At 38.2% G+C, this 21,128-nt stretch overlaps 1 protein-coding gene and 1 non-coding gene across 2 annotated transcripts in view; both read left to right on the forward strand.

The window, feature by feature from the left end:
- The window catches only part of CNTNAP5 (contactin associated protein family member 5), an 875,887-nt gene that overhangs the window by 836,421 nt on the left and 18,338 nt on the right, over positions 1-21,128 (forward strand). The window lies entirely within an intron of this gene.
- LOC118154905 (U6 spliceosomal RNA) lies at positions 13,737-13,839 on the forward strand. The gene has a single exon (XR_004745158.1). It is a non-coding gene; the product is annotated as a U6 spliceosomal RNA (small nuclear RNA).

Below are 21,128 nucleotides of genomic sequence, written 5' to 3' on the forward strand. Positions count from 1 at the left end.
TTTCTTTCTGGGACTGAATTTCACAGCAGTTCGTTCTTTCATTTTCGGATTCCCCAACTATAATTGCCTCTATATGGCATCTAAATATTCATCAGTCACTGTACACTAAGAAGTGTGTGTAAAAGCATATAGAACATACATACACAGTTATTTAGTCACCAAAACAACTCTGGTTGATACATGTGCAGATTTGTTACTTGGGTATCTCATATGATGCTCACGTTTTGGATATGATGGATCCCATTATCTAGTATTGAGTATAGTATTCAACAGTGAGTTTTTCTACTCCTTCCCCCTTTTGATACTCCCCAGTATCTATTGTTTCCATCTTTTTGTCCATCCTAATGTTTAGCTTCCACTTATAAACGGGAACATGCAGTGTTTAGTTTTCTGCGTGTTAATCAATTTAAGATAATGACTTCCAGCTGTATCCATGTTGCTTCATAGGACTTGATTTAATTCTTTTTTATGACTGCATAGTATTCAATAGTGTATATGTACCACATTTTCCTTTTCCAGTCCACCACTGATGGGCATGTAGGTTGATTCCATATCTTTGCTATTGTGAATAGTGCTGTAATGAACATATGAGTACATGTGTCTTTTTGGTAAAACAATTTATTTTCTTTTGTAGATATACCTAGTAATGGGATTGCTGTGTTGAATGGTAGTTCTGTTTTAATTTCTTTGAGGAATCTCTAAACTACTTCCCACAGAGGCTGAACTAATTTGGATTTCTGTCAACAGTGAATACGCTTCCCCTTTTCTTCAAGCCTCATCAACGTCCGTTGTTTTTTTAACTTTTTAAAAGTAGCTTTTATGATTCCTATGAGATGGTATCTCATTTTGGTTTTGATTTGCATCTCTCTAACAATTAATGATGTTGAGCATTTTTTTATGTTTGTCACTTGTATGTCTTCTTTTGAGAATTGTCTGATCATATTCTTTTTCCTTTTTAAATAGGGTTAGCTGTTTTTAGCTTGTCAATTTGTTTAAGTTTGGTATAAATTCTAAATATTAGACCTTTGTCAGACGTACAGTTTGCACATATTTTCTCCCATTGTGTAGGTTGTCTGTTTATCCTGTTGATGTCATTTGTCAATTTTTTTTTTTTTTTTTTTGCCACAATTGCTTTTGAGGACACGGTCACAAATTATTTCTCAAGTCTGATGTATGAAATGGTGTTCCTAGCTTTCCTTCTGGGATTCTTATAGTTTGAGGTTTTACATTATTATTTTTGTGCATGTATCTGTGTGATAAAATCTCACTCTTTCACCCAGGCTGGAGTGCAGTGGCACAATCTCAGCTCACTGCAACCTCTGCCTCCCAGGTTCAAACAGTTCTCCTGCCTCAACCTCCTGAGTAGCTGGGACTACAGGTGTGCACCATCATGCCTGGCTAATTTTTATATTTGTAGTAGAGAGAGTTTCACCATGTTGGTCTCAAACTCCTGACCTCAAGTGATCCACACGCCCCAACCTCCCAAAGTGCTGTAATGACAGCTGTGAGCCACCACACCCAGCCTTACCTTTAATATTTAATCCACCTTGAGTTAATATTTGTAGATCATGAAAGGTAGGGGTCCAGTATATTCTTCTACATATGGATAGCCAGCTATCCCAGTGCTATATATTGAATATGGAGTTAGAGAGGATTCTTAAATATAGCATTTTCCTCGTCTTTTCCTAGAGAGCTCTTTTCCAAGCTCTTTTCTAAATTTTATGCTTTTGATTTTAGTGTGAAGTATTTTTGTAGGCATTCACTCAAGTGCTCCTTTATGATATACCTGGTGTTTATTGATTAAACTGGAATGCCAATATACTTCTTTTCTGTTAGTGCTAATGCCAATAATTGCTATGTTAAAAATAGTAGCAAGCGCTTTTGGGTTTTATTATTATTTCACATAATGTTTGTCCTCTGGATAAGTAACTTTTTGTTTTTATTAAAGCATTTGAATGATTTAAACCAAGACAGTATTATCACCACTGTTATATGTGCTAGGATGCTGGAAATAAATATTTCAAAGATAGTCATATACTGTCATTTTTTTTAGAAGAATTACTGAGTTTTAGTCAACTGGCATTTATTTCACCCCAGCTATTTCTCCAACTCTATTGACTTATATCTGTGAATTCTCTAAAGGTAGGATTTGGGGAATATTAGAAATAATATACATAGATTTCAGCAGAATAGCTCTTTAGATTTATTATTCTTATCCTGATTTAAGAGATGAGAAAATCAATGTTTGGTACCTTGTTCAAACTTTCTCTAGTACACGCTTTTGGTGCTCTATCATAGTCCCTGCCTTTACCCCCTGAATGCCAGCTCAGTTACAACCTCCACACCTGAAATTTTGCTAAAATCTTTCTTTGGTCACAGAATCTTGTTTTCCCTATCTATAGGGCAAGGCAGAAATGCCCATGTTTTGCTTCCTGCTGGGAATAATCTTCAGCCAATTATGTGAGCGGATGCATTAATATCCTAGGTCCGTCACCATCAGTAGGCATCAGTCTGATTGTGTTCTCCATTGCCTCCTAGTTTTCCTAGTGAGATTAAACTCTCGTTCCCAGTGTTTCCTTCCCCTCTTTATCTTTGCCACCATCCTGTTAGTGCTTTCTTCACTTCTCAAATAAACTCCTTGCCTCTAATGCCTGACTTGTTATCTGCTTTGGAGCAAATTTAAACTCTAACAGTCACCATTCATTTGTCAATTGGCTGACCTGGTATGCAAAGCCAGATTTGCTTGATGCCAACAATATACGTATTCCACTATGCAATGTAGCCTTTAATAAAAGGCATATAAGGCATAAACCCCATTTCATAGAGCTTTCAATCTTAGATAGACAATATGTTAGTGCATGAAGGTTGAAGGAGTAATAAAAATAACAGAATTAAAGTAAAATGTTAGTGGAAAGACTAATTAGAACAGCCTTATTTATGAACTGGTAAGTGTATAGAGACCTACATGGGTGGGGAGTCTCTTTCCACAGACAGACATGGTAGATCTTAGAAGATAATATATAAACTAAACAGAGCTGTATATTTACCATGTGCCAGACAATGAAATAAAAAAGACCTTTACCTTCATTGTTACATTTAATGATCACAAAAAAACATGTGGTAGAATTCTGAGTACCTATTGCAGTGTATTAAACCACCTCATAATTTAGCAGATTAGACCAGTATCCATTTTACAATATCTCACAATATTGTGAGTTAGAAAGTTGGGCAGAGCCCACTGGAGTTTTTCAGCTACTTGTGATATTGACTGAGTCATAGTCACTTGGTGATATTTGGCTTGTGGCTGGAATGATCTGGAGTATCTAAATGAATTTGCTTACATGCTGGGTGCCTTAATGGGGATATCTGGAAGGCTGAGCTCAGCTGGCCTTTCTTTCTCCATTTAGTCTTAGGTCCTCTACACTCAGTCTCTCTAGTAGGCAGAAAATACCAGCCCTCTTGAAAGGTAGTCACAGAACTGGCATGGAATCATTTTAAATGTGTTCTAGTGGAGAAAGCAGTCACAAATCATCTCAGACTCAAGAACAGAAATAAATCCCATCTCTTGGTGGAGGGCATGATGGCAATTACTGTCCTTTTTGATCTACTAGAAGCAGGCACTATATTCACTGTATTCATCCCCATTTGATAGCTAAGGAAACTGAGCCCAAAAGATACCATGTGATCTGTCCAAAGACACAAGATGAATGTTAAACCCCAGAAGTCTGATTCTTTGGTGATCAAAACCTGTTCTAAGGGGGAAACTGTGTGTATATTTAATTGAAGACAGGTGTAGAAAAGAAGAAAGTTTATTTGTTAGAAGGTAGTTGAGCCAGGGACTGTTAACAGCCTATCCAACATTCAATATTCACTCTCTTTTTCTTAATTAAATGCAGTGGTGTTTGTGATTTGTTGTTTTGTTTTTGCAGGATTAATGTTTCCAATTAGAAATAGTACATTTCCTAGCCTCCATTGAGTTAAGAATGGCCATGTGACATTGTCCTGGACAATGTGCTATAAGCAGAAATCACTAGAGTTTTTCAAATGGCCCAACTTAGCAAATATGCCCTTCTGCCCTTCACCCTCCCTGCATTCTTCTGCCTGGAACTTCTAAAGTTATGAAGCTTTCTAAGGCTACAGTCTATGGAGAGGGATGTATAAGTCTAGAAAGACTTGTAGGCCTCTGATGATCTAGAAGCAAGATACCAACCTTGGACTGCCTAATATCAAACTTCTCATTAACCGCAAATAAAATGAACTCTGACTTGATTGGAGCCACTGTTTTTTTTTTTTTCTTGATATATACAGTGAAATGTAAATTTAACTTATGAGAATGATTTATGTTTTTGTACATTCTGGAATCAGATGGCGAATCTGGGAAGGAAATGCTACCATTACAGCAAAATCAACAGCTGTAATAGAAGGACAATTATATAAATTTCCAAGAACTGAGGACTCTGTGGGCTGGACAATCCCTTAGGGGTTCCTTGCCCTACAGAAAACTCAGTGGATTTGTGTTTGCTCACATCTGGGTCACTGAAAACCAGTTTGAGCTTTATTATACTGGCAGCCACCTTATCACGTAGCAAAGAAAAACATTCAAGAGACAAAACAAGAAAGCATAATGTGAGTTCTGAGTCAAGAGCTCTAGATAAAGAATTCTGTAGGATGCAGAGAAGGGATTGTTCACTTTAAACTGAGCTTGGAGGGAAGTCTCCTATAGGAGGAGGCTCTGAACCGGGCCAAGCCCTACTGATGAGTGCTATACTGTAATTGCGGCATGCTTACTTGAAGAGTTAAGCAGGCAGTCTTTATGCAGACAAAATACTCAATGTTTTATGCTCAGTTCGACCTCAATTAGTATTTACTGAATTGAATTTTTGGTGTGATTTGAAGCAGGCTGCTAAATATACTAGTTCCAAAATGTCTCTTATACTGAAATCCTAGAAAAATGCTTTTTCTTTTCATGGAGGCATTGAAGACTTTTAAAATACAAATATGCTGTCCTGAAGAAGAGCGTAGTAAGCAATCATCACACATTATTACCTCTTTAGGTTGCCAGTCAGCTAACAACTTGTTTCATTAGGAAGAAGGGTGTTTGACTCTCTGGGATGGGTAAACTTTGCTGTTAATAAGGTTATTAACAGCAAAAGTTGTATTAACTTATTAACAGAAGGTTAATAAGTTCAGGAGGAAATGATTACTAAATTATGAGAAAAGTATAGAGAGTAGAATTGAACGATTCACTCACCGGGAGCATCAACAATTACAAAAGGAAGCCAGTGTACCATCCTACAGGCTGGGACTAGGTTCACAGGGGCTCGGTATAAATCTCATCTCTGCCACTTGCTGGCTGCTACTTTGGGAAGCTTATTTAACTTCTTTTGTTTCCATTTCCTTGTTTTTAAAATGGGTAGAGTGACATGAAGATGGTCCAGTGTCATCCAGCCCTTAAAGCAGAATTTAGTGCACATTAAGTGAACCATTTGTGAGAAATATTACGCAGGCAGTCTTCATTTTACTCAGTATAGCAGGATGGTAAAACTGATCACACAAGCTGAAACTGGGTAGAGCAATCTTTTTTTTTACGTGTGTGTGTGTGTGTGTGTGTGTGTGTATAATTGTGCTTTAGGTTCTAGGGTACATGTGAAGAACATACAGAATTGTTGCATAGGTACATATATGGCAATGTGATTTGCTGCCTCCATCCCCATCACCTATATATGGCATTACTCCCCATGTTATCTCTCCCCAACGCCCTACCCTCCATTGTTCCTCTCCTAGTCCCCCCTACAACAGACCTCAGTGTGTGATGCTCCCCTCTCTGTGTCCATATGTTCTCATTGTTCAACACATACTTATGAGTGAGAATATGCAGTGTTTGATTTTCTGCACTTGTGTCAATTTGCTGAGGATAATGGTTTCCAGGTTCATCCATGTCTCTACAAAGGACCTGAACTTATTGTTTTTTATGGCTGCATAGCATTCCATGGTGTATATGTGCCACATTTTCGCTGTCAAGTCTATCAGTGATGGGCATTTGGGCTGGTTCCAAGTCTTTATTATTGTAAACAGTGCTGCAATCAACATACATGTGTGTACGTCTTTATAATAGAATCATTTATAATCCTTTGGATATATACCCAGTAATGGGATTGCTGGGTCAAATGGAATTTCTATTTTTAGGTCCTTGAGGAATCATCACAGTCTTCCACAGTGGTTGAACTGATTTAAACTCCCACCAACAATGGAAAAATGTTCCTATTTCTCCACATCCTCTCCAGCATCTGTTGTCTCTAGATTTTTTGCTGATTGCTATTCTAACTGGCATGAGATGGTATCTCAATGTGGTTTTGATTTGCTTTTCTCTAATGATCACTGATGATGAGCATTTTTTCATGTTTGTTGTCCTCATATATCTCTTCTTTTGAAAAATATCTGTTCATATCTTCTGCCCACTTTCGATTGTTTTTTTTTTTTTTAAATCTTCTTTAGTTCTTTGTAGATTCTGTATATTAACTCTTTGTCAGATGGGTAGATTACAAAATTTTTTTCCCATTCTGTTGGCTGCCAAGTCACTCTAATGATCATTTCTTTTGCTGTACAGAAGCTCTGGAGTTTAATGAGATACAATTTGTCTATTTTGGCTTTTGCTGCCAATGCTTTTAGTGTTTTAGTCTTGCAGTCCTTACCTATGCCTATGTCCTGAATGGTTTTGCCTAGGTTTTCTTCTAGGGTTTAGGTCTCATCTTTAAGTTCTCAATCCATCTGGAGTTAATTTTAGTGTAAGGTGTCAGAAAGAGGTCTAGTTTCTGCTTTCTGCACACTGTTAGCCAGTTTTCCCAACACCATTTATTAAACAGAGAATCCTTTCCCCACTGCTTGTTTTTGTCAGGTTTGTCAAAGATCAGATGGTTGTAGATATGTGGTGTTGCCTCCGAGGCCTCTGTTCTTTTCCATTGGTCTATATCTCTGTTTTGGTATGAGTATCATGCTGTTTTGATTATTGCAGCCTTGTAGCATAGTTTGAAGTCAGGAATTGTGATGCCTTCTGCTTTGTTCTTTTTGCTGAGAATTGAATTGGCTATGAGGGCTCTCTTTTGGTTCCATATGAAGTATAAGGGGACTTTTTCCAGCTCTGTGAAGAAGGTCATTGGTAGCTTGATGGGGATAGGGTTGAATCTAAAAATTACTTTGGGCAGTATGGCCATTTTCGTGATACTGATTCTTCCTAACCATGAGCATGGAATGTTTCTCCATCTGTTTGTGTCCTCTCTTATTTGATTAAGAAGTGGTTTGTAGTTCTCCTTGAAGAGGTACTTTACATCCTTTGTTAGTTGTATTCCTAGGTATTTTATTATCTTTGTAGCAATTGTGAATAGCAGTTCGTTCTTGATTTGGCTCTCTTGAAGTCTCTTATTGGTGTAAAAAAATGCTTGTGATTTTTGTTCATTGATTTTATATCCTGAGACTTTGCTGATGTTGCTGATCAGTTTCAGGAGCTTTTGGGCTGAGATGATGGGGTCTTCTGAATATACAATTATGTCATCTACAAATAAAGACAATTTGACTTCCTCCTTTCCTAATTGAATACGCTTTATTTATTTTACTTGCCTGATTGCTCTGGCTAGAACTTCCAATACTATATTGAATAGGAGTGGTGAGAGAGGGCATCCTTGTCTGATGGTAGTTTTTAAAAGAAATGCTTTTAAATTTTTCCCATTCAGTATGCTATTGGTTGTGGGTCTGTCATAAATAGCTTTTATTATTTTGAGATATGCTCTGTCAATATCTAGTTTTTTGAGAGTTTTTAGCATAAAGGGCTATTGAATTTTGTCGAAGGTCTTCTCTGCATCTATAGAGATAATAATATGGTTTTTGTCTTTGGCTCTGTTTATATGGTGAATTACATTTATAGACTTGAATATGTTGAACTATCCTGGCATCCCCGGGATGAAGCCTACTTGATTGTGATGGGTAAGCTTTTTGATGTGCTTTTGCAATCAGTTTGCCAGTATTTTATTAAAGATTTCTGCATCTATGTTCATCATGGATATTGGCCTGAAGTTTTCTTTTCCTGTTGAGTCTCTGCCAGGTTTTGGTATCAGGATGATGTTGGTCTCATAAAATGATTTGAGAAAGATTCCCTCTCTTTGTATTTTTTGGAATAGTTTCAGAAGGAGTAGTACCAGTTCCTCTTTGTATGTCTGGTAGAATTCAGCTGTGAACCCATCTGGATCTGGGCTTTTTTTGGTTGGTAGGCTATTACTTGCTGCCTCAACTTCAGCCCCTGTTATTGGTCTATTCAGGGTTTCAACTTCTTCCTAGTTTAGGCTTGGGAGGGTGCAAGTGTCCAGGATTTTAACCATTTCTTCCAGGCTTACTGCTTTATGTGCATAGAGTTCTTGGTAGTAATCTCTGATGGTGTTTTGTATTTCTGTGGAATCTGTGGTCATATCCCCTTTATCGTTTTTTTAATTGTATCTATTTGATTCTTCTCTTTTTTCTTTTTTATTAATCTGGCTAGTGTTCTGTCTATTTTGTTGATATTCTCAAAAAAACAGCTCCTGGATTTATTAAGTTTTTTGAAGGTTTTTTTTTCTGTCTTTATCTCCTTCATTTCTGCTCTGATCTTAGTTATTTCTTGTCTTCTGCTAGCTTTTTTTTATTTTTTATTTTTTATCTTGCTCCTCTAGCTCTTTCAATTTAAATTGATAGGGTGTCAATTTTAGATCTTTCTTTGCTTCTTATGTGGTCATTTATTGCTATATATTTTCCTTTAGACACTGCTTTAAATATGTCCCTGAGATTCTGGCCCATTATATCTTTATTCTCATTGGTTTTGAAGAACATCTTTATGTCTGCCTTCATTTCATTGTTTATCAAGTCAACATTCCAGAGCCAGTTGTTCAGTTTCCATGTAGTTGTGAGGTTCTGAGTTAGTTTCTGAATTCTGAGTTCTAAGTTGATTGCACTGTGGTCTGAGAGACTGTTATGATTTCTGTTCTTTTGCATTTACTGAGGAGTGATTTACTTCCAATTATGTGATCAATTTTAGTGTAGGTGTGATGTGGTGCTGAGAAGAATGTATTTCCTATGGATTTGGTGTAGAGAGTTCTGTAAATGTCTATTGGGTTTGCTTGGTCCAGGTCTAAGTTCAAGTACTGGATATGCTTATCAATTTTCTGTCTCATTGATCTGTCTAATATTGACAGTGGAGTGTTAAAGTCTCCCACTATTATTAAGTGGGAGTCTAAGTCTCTTTGTAGGTCATTAAGAACTAGCTTTATGTTTCTGGGTGCTCCTGTATTGGTTGTGTATATGTTTAGGAACATTAGCTCTTCTTGTTGCATTGATCCTTTTGCCATTATGTAATAGCCTTCTTTTTGTCTCTTTTTATCTTTGTTGGTTTAAAATCTATTTTATCAGAGACTAGGATTACAACTCCTGCTTTTTTTTATTTTTTTCTGCTCTCCATTTGTGTGGTAAATCTTCCTCCATCCCTTTGTTTTGAGCCTATGTGTATCCTTGCATGTGAGATGGGTTTCCTGAATACAGCACACCGATGGGTTTTAACTTTTTAACCAATTTGCCAGTCTGTGTCATTTGTCTGGGGCATTTACCTCATTTACATTTAAGGTTAATTTTGTTATGTTTGAATTTGATCCTGTCATTTTGATGCTAGCTGGTAGTTTTGCCCATTAGTTAATGCAGTTTCTTCATTGTGTTGGTGTTCTTTACCAGTTGGTACATTTTGGAGTGGCTGATACTGGTTGCTACTTTCTATGTTTAGTGCTTCTTTCAGGAGCTCTTGTAAAGCAGATGTGGTGGTGATGAAATCTGTGAGCAATTCCTTATTTGTAAAGGATTTTATTTCTCCTTCCCTTATGAAGCTTAGTTTGGCTGTATATGAAATTCTAGGTTAAAAGTTATTTTCTTTAAGGGTGTTGAATATTTTCCCTCACTCTCTTCTGGCCTGTAGGAGTTCTGCCAAGAGATCTGCTGTGAGTCTGATGGGCCTCCCTTTGTGGGTAACCTAACCTTTCTCTCTGGCTGCACTTAGCATTTTTTCCTTCATTTCAACCCTGGTGAATCTGATGATTATGTGCCTTGGGTTTGCTCTTCTTGAGGAATATGTTTGTGGTGTTCTCTGTATTTCCTGGACATTAATATTGACCTGCCTTGTTAGGTTAGTGAAGTTCTCCTGAATAATGTCCTGAAGAGTGTTTTCCAGCTTGGAATCATTCTCTCTGTCACATTCAGGTACACATATTAGATGTATATTAGGTCCTTTCATACAATCCCATATTTCTTGGAGGCTGTGTTCATTTCTTTTCACTCTTTTTTCTCTAATCTTGCCTTCTTATTTTATTTCATTGAGTTGATCTTCAATCTCTGATATCCTTTCATCTGCTTGGTCAATTTGGCTATTGAAACTTGTGTATGCTTTGCAAAGTTCTCATGTTGTGTTTTTCATCTCCATCAATTCATTTATATTTCTCTCTAAGCTGTTTATTCTAGTAAGCGTTTCATCAAATATTTTTTCAAGGTCCTTAGTTTGTTTGCATTGTGTTAGAACATGTTCTTTTAGCTCAGAGAAGTTTGTTATTACCCACCTTCTGAAGCCTGTTTCTGTCAATTCATCAGAATCGTTCTTCATCCACCCTTGTTCCCTTGCTGATGAGGAGTTGTGATCTCTTGGAGTATGATAGACATTCTGGTTTTGGGTGTTTTCATCCTCTTTGCGCTGGTTACTTCCCGTGTTTGTGGATTTACCTACCTGTGGTCTTTGTAGTTGTTGGCTTTCAGATGGGGTCTCTGGACATCCTTTTTGTTGCTGACCAAGTTATTTCTTTGTTTCTAAGTTTTCCTTCTAATGGTCAGGCCTCTCTGCTATAGGACTGCTGGAGGTCCACTCCAGAACCTGCTTGCTTGGGGATCACCTGTAGTGGCTACAGAACAGTAAGAGTTGCTGCCGATTTCTTCTTCTGTTATCTTTGTTCCAGAAGTATACCTGCCAGATATCAGCCTGAGCTCTCCTTTATAAGGTGTCTCTGGGTATATGGGGGTCGGGGAGCTGCTTGAGGAGATAGTCTGTCCCTTATAGGAGCTCAATTGCTGAGCTGTGAGCTCCATTGTTCTGTTCAGAGCTGCTGGGAAGATACATTTATGTCTGCTGCAGCAGAACTCATAACCACCTTTTTTTCCCAGGTGCTCTGTCCTGGGAAGTTGGGGCTTTACTTATAAGTTCCTGCAATGCTTCTGCCTTTTTTCAGAGATGCCCTACTCAGTGAGAAGGTAGTCTAGTACAGTCTGCCAGCAGAGGTGTTGCTGAGCTTCCATGGGCTCTGCCCAGCTGCTGTGTGAACTTCCTTGCAGTTTTGTTTATAGAGGTATAGTTAGAACTGCCTCAGTAATGGCGGACTCTCTCAGTAATGGCAGACTGCCTTGGTAATGGCAGACTGCCTTGGTAATGGCGGCCTGCCTTGGTAATGGTGTACTGCCTCAGTAATGATGGACTGCCTCGGTAATGGTGGATTGTCTCAGTAATGGTGGACACCCTTCCCCCCATAGAGCTGGACCATCCCGGGTCCAGCTGTGCTTGTTGTTAAACTCTCAATCTAGAGAGTTTCAGATTGCTGGTCTTTGTGGGGGTCGGACTGGCTGAACCCAATCACCTGGCTCCCTGTTTCAGCCCCTTTTTATCAATTGAACGAGTGACTCTATCACCCACGTGTTCCAGTCACCAATTGATACAATGCCTGGATTTGTGTGAGTTTTTGTGCGGAGACCCACTGTGCTGGCTGAATCAGCCATGCTGGACACTCATGGTGCTTTTTCACCCAGGAATCTCCTGATCTGTGGGCAGTAAAACTTTGTTTGAAAATGTGATGATCACTCACCCTCTGTGTTTTAGCTGAGAACTGTACTCCAGAGTTGTTCATATTCAGCCATCTTGGTAGAGCAATCTTAATAAAACTATGGTAGTTCCATGACCTTTAAAATTTGTGATCAAAGCGGTGTGTTGTTTTTCCAACTCGTAAAGCTACTGTGTGCCATTTCTCTGCAAGATGGTTCACTTAACCTGGTAGAAGACCCATAATTAGGGTCTCCTAGTATTATTATGGAGCAATAACTACAAAGGGCATTCTGAGTGGATGTAATATTGTCTGGTACTATGAGATAGTTAGTACCAGAATACAGGAGACTTGGCACTATAAAACACAAAAAGGCAAGCAGTACTATATACTGTATAAAATGGTCACTTGTGGGACCATTTTTTTGTGGGGGCTGGACTCCAGTCTCCAGTGAATAGTTCCATGTTTACAAATTGACAATGGCCAAAATTAAGTTATTCAACTTAGACTCTCTGAATCTTTATAAAAGCCAGTATATGACTCATCAGAAATAACTGACTTTAAAATTATAAAAAGTATATTTCATTAAAATATATATGATAAAATTGCACATATGTACTGGACATTAGAATATGTATAGGGGCTAGATATAACTAATAAAATGGCCACATATTAAACACATTTATCATATATGTTTTATCATTTGTATGTTAAAAATGTCACTGGGTTTTCAAAGATTGGCTTGCATGTGTGTAACTGACTATTGGTTACCTACCCAACATCCATTTTACTTCCCTTTCCTTTACCAACAGAATTCCAATATTTTCTGCAAGTATTAATGCTCTTCCATGAAGTTATATGCTACTGAGAAGGTTGTTCTATCTGAAATCCCTGAGTATTTCTTCTTACAGTGTGATCTAGTGATTCTCAAAGTTTTGTCCAGGGGTCATGATTTTGAGATTCTCTTAAGGAATCCATTGGATTTAAATTGTATTTATTTTTATAATAAACATTATTTGCTGTTTTTGTTCTCATTCTCTTACATTCACAAAGAGGAGTTTTTCAGAGGCTACGCTATACCTGATGATGACATCCCTGGGATAGCTAATGGAATGTTTGCTGTGGACTATTGTTTTAATATTTTCTCATTTTTGATTCAAGACAAAGCAGACACTGATAGATAATAAAATACAGATATCCACAATCTCTTCAGGATTTTTAAAGTGGGAAGGAATCTTGAGAACAAAAAAGTTTGAACACTGCTGGTCTGAGCAAATAACTCTGGTTCATTTCCTTTGCCAGTGATTGGTTAAGTCATAAAATGTGACACAATCTTGGCAATTAGAGAAATCCTGCAAAGTGACTGAGTGTTTCAGATTCTGAGTATGTACATTCCATTTTAAATAGAGACACAGAATGAGGCAGACACACTTGGCTTTTTTGTTTGTTTATTTTAGCTTCCGGGCATTGTTACATGTGGATGTAATGCCTGGAATTGCAAGCTCACCACATTCCAGCCTGAGAATGAAACGAAAGAGCCACACAGAGGAGGAAACCTGATGTTCTGTGCCCAGAGCTCTACTTGCCTCTTGATACCTTGTTATGTGACATAAGTGACCCCAGTATTATTTAGATAGATTCCTATAGGTTGGATTTTCTGTTACTTATTTTAGAAAGCCATTCAACAAATAAAATTTGTAATATGCTTACATCTGTAATTAAAAAAACAAATCATATTAAATCACTGAAGATGCCAAGTATGGCTTTTACATTTTTTGGTGTTCTTAACTTCACAGCTTATAATTCCTCATAAGAGTAGAATATGTTGGTATAAATTAAATTTAAGCTTGGCTAAAGAAAAAAACCAACCTCTCTTTGGTGCTCACTCGACAGTACACATACTAAAATTGGAATGATACAGAGATTACCATGGCCCCTGTGCAAGGATGACATGCAAATTCGTGAAGCGTTACATATTTTTATAGACATTTACAGACCTTTCCACCCAAAATCCACAAAATATACATTCTTCACAGCACCACATCACACATACTCTAAAACTGACCACATAATTGGAAATAAATTACTCCTTAGCAAATGCAAAAGAACAGATATCATGACACACAGTCTGTCAGACCACAGTGTAATCAAATTAGAACTCAGAATTAAGAAACTAACTCAGAACCTCACAAATTCATAAAAACTGAAGAACTAGATCTTGAATGTTGACAGGATAAACAATGAAATGAAGGCAGAAATAAAGATGTTGTTCAAAACCAATAAGAACGAAGGCACGATGTACAAGAATCTCTGGGATCAATTTAAAGCAGTGTCTAGAGGAAAATTTATACCAATAAATGACCACATGAGAAGCAAGGAAAGATCTAAAATCAGCACCGTATCAATTTAAATGGAAAGAGCTAGAGGAGCATGATTAAAAAAAAAAAAACAAAAAAAAACCAAAGCTAGCAGAAGACAAGAAATAACTAAGATCAGAGCAGAAATGAAGGAGATAGACAGAAAAAAACCCTTCAAAAAATCAATAAATCCAGGACGTGGTTTTTTGAAAAAATCAACAAAATAGACCACTAGCCAGATTAATAAAAGAAAAAAGAGAGAAGAATCAAATAGATTCAATAAAAAAAGATAAAGGTGATATCACCACCAATTACACAGAAATACAAACTACCATCGGAGATTACTACCAAGAACTCCATGCACATAAACCAGTAAACCTGGAAGAAATGGTTAAAATCCTGGACACTTGCACCCTCCCAAGCCTAAACTAGGAAGAAGTTGAAACCCTGAATAGACCAATAACAGGGGCTGAAGTTGAGGCAGCAATTAACAGGCTACCAACCAAAAAAAGCCCAGTCCAGATGGGTTCACAGCTGAATTCTACCAGACATACAAAGAGGAACTGGTACTACTCCTTCTGAAACTATTCCAAAAAATACAAAGAGAGGGAATCTTTCTCAAATCATTTTATGAGACCACCATCATCCTGATACCAAAACATGGCAGAGACTCAACAAGAAAAGAAAACTTCAGGCCAATATCCATGATGAACATAGATGCAAAAATCTTCAATAAAATACTGGCAAACCGATTGCAAAAGCACATCAAAAAGCTTACCCATCACAATCAAGTAGGCTTCATCCTGGGGATGCCAGGATAGTTCAACATATTCAAGTCTATAAATGTAATTCACCATATAAACAGAGCCAAAGACAAAAACCACATTATTATCTCTATAGATGCAGAGAAGACCTTCGACAAAATTCAATAGCCCTTTATGCTAAAAACTCTCAAAAAACTAGATATTGACAGAGCATATCTCAAAATAATAAAAGCTATTTATGACAGACCCACAACCAATAGCATACTGAATGGGAAAAATTTAAAAGCATTCCTTTTAAAAACTGCCATCAGACAAGGATGCCCTCTCTCACCACTTCTATTCAATATAGTATTGGAAGTTCTAGCCAGAGCAATCAGGCAAGAAAAAGAATGAAGGGTATTCAATTAGGAAAGGAGGAAGTCAAATTGTCTCTATCTGCAGATGACAATTGTATATTTACAAGACCCCATCATCTCAGCCCAAAAGCTCCTGAAACTGATCAGCAACATCAGCAAAGTCTCAGGATACAAAATCAATGTGCAGAAATCACAAGCATTCCTTTACACCAATAAGAGACTTCAAGAGAGCCAAATCAAGAACGAACTACCATTCACAATTGCTACAAAGAGAATAAAATACCTAGGAATACAACCAACAAAGGATGTAAAGTACCTCTTCAAAGAGAAATACAAACCACTGTCAGAGAAATAAGAGAGGACACAAACAGATGGAGAAATATTCCATGCTCATGATTAGGAAGAATCAATGTTGTAAAAATGGCATACTGCCCAAAGTCATTTATAGATTCAACCTTATCCCCATCAAGGTACAGATGACCCTCTTCACAGAAATGAAAAAAAAAAAAAAAACACCTTAAACTTCATATCGAACCAAAAGAGAGCCCTCATAGCCAAGTCAATTCTAAGCAAAAAGGGCAAAGTTGGAGGCATCATGCTATCTGACTTCAAACTACACTACAAGCCTACAGTAATCAAAACAGCATGGTACTGGTACCAAAACAGACATATAGACCAATGGAACAGAACTGAGGCCTCAGAGGCAATGCCACACATCTACAACCATCCGATCTTTGACAAACCTGATAAAAACAAGCAATGGGGAAAGGATTCCCTGTTTAATAAATGGTGTTGGAAAAACTGGCTAGCCATGTGCAGAAAGGAGAAACTGGTCCCCTTCCTGACACCTTACATTAAAATTAACTCCAGATGGAATAAAGACTTAAACATAAGACCTAACACCATCAAAACCCTAGAAGAAAACCTAGGCAAAGCCATTCAGGACATAGGCATAGGCAAGGACTTCATGACTAAAACACCAAAAGCGTTGGCAACAAAAGCTAAAATAGACAAATGGGATCCAATTAAACTCTAGAGCTTCTGGACAGCAAAAGAAACAATCATTAGAAAGCACTGGCAAACAACAGAATGGGAAAAAATTTTGCAATCTACCCGTCTGACAAAGGGTTGCTATATAGAATCTACAAAGAACTAAAACAGATTTACAAGAAAAAAAACAAACAAACCCAATAAAAAGTAGGGCAAAGAATATGAACAGACACTTTTCAAAAGAAGAGATATATGAGGCTGACAAACATATGAAAATATGCTCATCATCACTGGTCATTAGAGAAATGCAAATCAAAACCACATTTAGATACCATCTCACACCAGTTAGAATGGTGATCATTTAAAAATCTGGAGAAAACAGATGCTGGAGAGGATGTAGAGAAATAGAAACACTTTTACACTGTTGATGAGAGTGTAAATTAGTTCAACCATTGTGGAAGATAGTGTGGCGATTCCTCAAGGATCTAGAAATAGAAATTCCATTTGACCCAGCAATCAATCCCATTCCTGGGTATATATTCAAAGGATTATAAATCATTCTGTTATAAAGACACATGCCCATATATGTTCATTGCAGCACTGTTTACAATAGCAGAGACTTGGAAACAACCCAAATGCCCATCGATGATAGACTGGACAAGGAAAATGTGGCACATATACACCATGGAATACTATGCAGCCATAACAAATGATGAGTTCCAATCCTTTGCAGGGACATAGATGAATCTGGAAACCATCATTCTCAGCAAACTGACACAAAACCAGAAAATTAAACACCACATGTTCTCACTCATAGACGGGTGTGGTACAATGAGAACACATGAACACAAGGAGGTGAATGTCACACACTGGGGTTCGTTGGGGGGGTCTAGGGGAGTGACAACAGAGAGCAGGGAGTTGGGGAGGCATAACATGGGGAGAAATGCCAGATGTAGGTGACAGGCATAGAGGCAGCAAACCACATTGTCCTGTATGTACCGTGTACCTATGTAACAATCCTACATGTTCTGCACATGTACCCTAGAACCTAAAGTGCAATAAAAAATATTTTTAAAAATCTCTCTTGGAATATGCAGTACCCTCACTTTGCTCTTTAACAAAGTAAATAGCACAGGTGTAAACCAGTACAGGTGAGTCACTTGTTTTGACTCCACATCAATAAATAATGACAGCCTAGGAGGAGTTATTTTTGTTTCTTTCATGCCCAAAGAAATGGGATTTCTTATCAACTTGCAAATTCCTTTTTTTTTTCTCTTGAGACAGAATCTTGCTCGGTCACCCAGGTGGGAATGCAGTGGCCTGACTATGGCTATAGTCTCAACCTCCGAGGTTCAAGTGATCCTCCTGCCTCAACCAATGGAGTAGTTGGGACTACAGAAACACAGCACCACACCGTGCTAGTTTTTACACTTTTTACAGAGATGAGACTTGCCATTTTGCCAGGGCTGGTCTTGAACTCCTGGGATTAAGCAATCGTCCTGCCTTAGCTTCCTACAGTGCTCGGATTATAGAAGTGAGTCACGGCAACTGGCCTTCAAGTCCCAATCTTTATGCCAACAAAGTGATTTTTACATAAAAATAAGCAGAATTGTCATTAGGAGTATAAGACCTAGAAGTTTTTAATTTGGATATGTAGCTAAGGTTTTACTGATTCAGCACTCACTGTCTTATATCCATCCATGGGCCTTTATATAATGTATGTAACCAAGCAACCCAATTAAAAAATGAAAAATTAATTAAGCCAGATAGTTGTTCGGTTGAAATAATGAATTTTCAAATGTTAGAAGGTTTGTTTACGAAATTCATTTTGTTATTTTTTTGACTTCTTGTATTACTAATATCCATCTATCTATCTATCTATTTCTTCATCCTTTCATCTATCAGTATGTATGCATTTTTATATAAGAAGGCTCATGGAAGACCTGTGAAGTGCCAGGCCTTAGGCAATGTGGACCCATTTGATCATTCGAAAGCATTTATTTTCCAATTTCTGTGTCCAAGGTACTTTGCTAAGAAGTAAGGCCAGGTATGATAGCTCACATCTGTAATCTTAGCACTTCAGAAGGCTCAGATGGGAGGACTGCTTGAGCTCAGGATTTTGAGACCACTTGGGCAACATAGTGAGACCCCTTTTCCACAAAAAAATTTTAAAAGTAGCCAGGTATGGTGGCATGTGCCTGTAGTTCCTGCCACTGGGGAGGCTGAGGTGGGAGCATTGCTTGAACCTGGGAGGTTGAGGCTGCAGTGAACCATGATCTAGCCATTTCACTCCAGCCTGGGTGACAGCAAGACCCTGTCCCAACAAAATAGAGAAATAGGTGGTTAGTTATAAGCAAAACAGGCACCCTTTCTTCATGAAATTTATGATCTAGAGTGGTACATAAAGGAAGACTCAATAACCACACACATGGACCCACATACAATTATGAAGTTAGTAAAAAGAATCAGAAGGGAAACCAACTGGTTTTAATGGTAACAAATCAGACCGTGGAAGAAGAGAGGAGTGCTTCTTAGGAAGGTGTCCACTGAAGTCCTCTGTGAGGAAAGGTCTTTCAGTCTGGCGCCTGAAGGAAGGGACCCTGCCATGCAATGCTTGGAGGAAGGCCAGTGGGCAGTGTGAAGAGTCAGTGCACAGACCCTGCCTTGTAAGGCTTGTGGGGTCACTATAAACAGAACAGACATCGTGATGTGTGGCAACCAGGCTTGTATTGCCAGTCACGTTCCATATCAACAGTTTATTTCAGTTTTAGGTATTAAAATGCTGAGAGAAATGGAGAGAAATATCCCCTGTGCACTTCTGGCAGAGTTGAAAGAAATATTAATGAAGTTCTAATCAGAACTTGGCTTGCTTCATCGAAGAGAGTTCTAGATAACATGCTATGGATGTAAATGTAAAAGTAAAGAAACTGTTTATCAAGGTCAAGAATGAAGAAGTTTGAAATGCATACATATATACACACGCATATCACTGATTAGTTGCCATTATTGATGATGGTAAGAGATATTTATTTTTTCACTCACTAATTTCTTTTACTAATATTGGCTTGACGCTGTGTATTAGGCACTGTGTTCTGGTTGATGTGAATGAAGTCCTGAAGAGGACAGCCTTTCCTAAAGCAGGAAGAGGATGACAGACATAATGGCAATGTGAAGGCAGCCTAATAGAACTAAGCAAAATGCCTCAGGAATAAGGAGTTCTTTCTTTTCCCCCAGAGTTTTGTTCTTGTCGCCAAGGCTGGAGTGCTGTGGCCTGATCTCAGTTCACTGTAACCTCTGCCTCCAAGTTCAAATGAGTCTCTTCCCTCAGCCTCCTGAGTAACTTGGATTACAGGGTGTGCCACCACGCCTGGCTGATTTTTGTAGTTTTAGTAGAGACAGGGTTTCACCATGTTGCCCAGGCTGGTCTCAAACTCCTGACTTCAGGTGGTCTGCCTGCCTCAGCCTCCCAGAGTGATGGGATTGCAGATGTGAGCCACCGTGCCTGGCCAGGAATACGGAAGTTCTTAACTCACTGTAACTCCTACCTATCTCTTCAACATCATCTTTTAAAAAAGAGTTAACTTCGTTTTTCGTTGTCTTAAACAACGAAATGTGACACACTAACTCCCTCTTTGCTTTGAGAAGGTTTTGTGTCTGAAACATGTAATTACTTTCTATTCATCATTTAAGCCTTTATTTACATTTATTTATTCCAAGGAATCTTTTTAAAATCAATGTTTCTCAAAGCAAAGTGGTCTATGAACCATCTATATCATAATTACCTGAGAATATTTTCTTTAATATGTGGATTTTTGGGCTGGGTGCGGTGGCTGACGCCTGTAATCCCAGCACTTTGGTAGGCCGAGGCGGGTGGATCATGAGGTCAAGAGATCGAGACCATCCTGGTCAACATGGTGAAACCCTGTCTCTACTAAAAATACAAAAATTAGCTGGGTATGGTGGTGTATGCCTGTAGTCCCAGCTACTCGGGAGGCTGAGGCAGGAGAATTGCTTGAACCCAGGAGGTGGAGGTTGCAGTGAGCCGAGATCGTGCCATTGCACTGCAGCCTGGGTAACAAGAGCAAAACTTCGTCTTAAAAAAAAAAATGTGGATTCTTGCAAACCATCCTCAACCACACCCTCTGAATGAGTAGAGATCCATAAATGCACATTTTCCTGGAAGTTATTTTGCATTCTGAATTTGATCACTGCTACCCTAGATTTGTCAAGGATCTTTTTCACATTCCCATAGACATAAGGATCTCCCTCTACTATAAGATGTATTGCCTGAAATTGTTGCTGGTCTACAAAATTAATCCTCCAAAATGATTTAAAGCTCACAGAGATAGGAGAAATATGTTTGCTAGCCATCGTAAGTCCACTATCAAACATGGAGCTTTGGCTATCTAGGTGGCCATTAATTAAATGTATGTTTTGCAGAGCAGGTACAGAAGTTATCCAGGTTATAATGGAACAGAACATTCTTCCAGGCAGAGGAAATCATGTTTGCCTCTTTAGGGAAGAGCAAATTAGCTCAGATCATGCACAGCAGAGAGGTTGGATGTGTAGGTGGGAGACTGGGTGTTAGTCAGTGAGTGGCTGTTAAGTCAGGCTAAATAAATACACTCCTGTTTAGCTTATCAATAGTTCCATGTCGTATACCTACAGAAACGTGTCAAGTGTAGCATACCAGAAAAAAAAAAGAGGTTATGGCCATGAAAGCTAGGTTCCAGGCCTGACTTGGCCATGGACTGGCTAATTTGCTTTAAACAATAACTTGACCTTACGTATCTTGTCTTTCCT

The sequence above is a fragment of the Callithrix jacchus genome, chromosome 6, assembly GCF_049354715.1.
Source record: "Callithrix jacchus isolate 240 chromosome 6, calJac240_pri, whole genome shotgun sequence".
In the NCBI taxonomy this organism is placed as follows: Eukaryota; Metazoa; Chordata; class Mammalia; order Primates; family Cebidae; genus Callithrix; species Callithrix jacchus.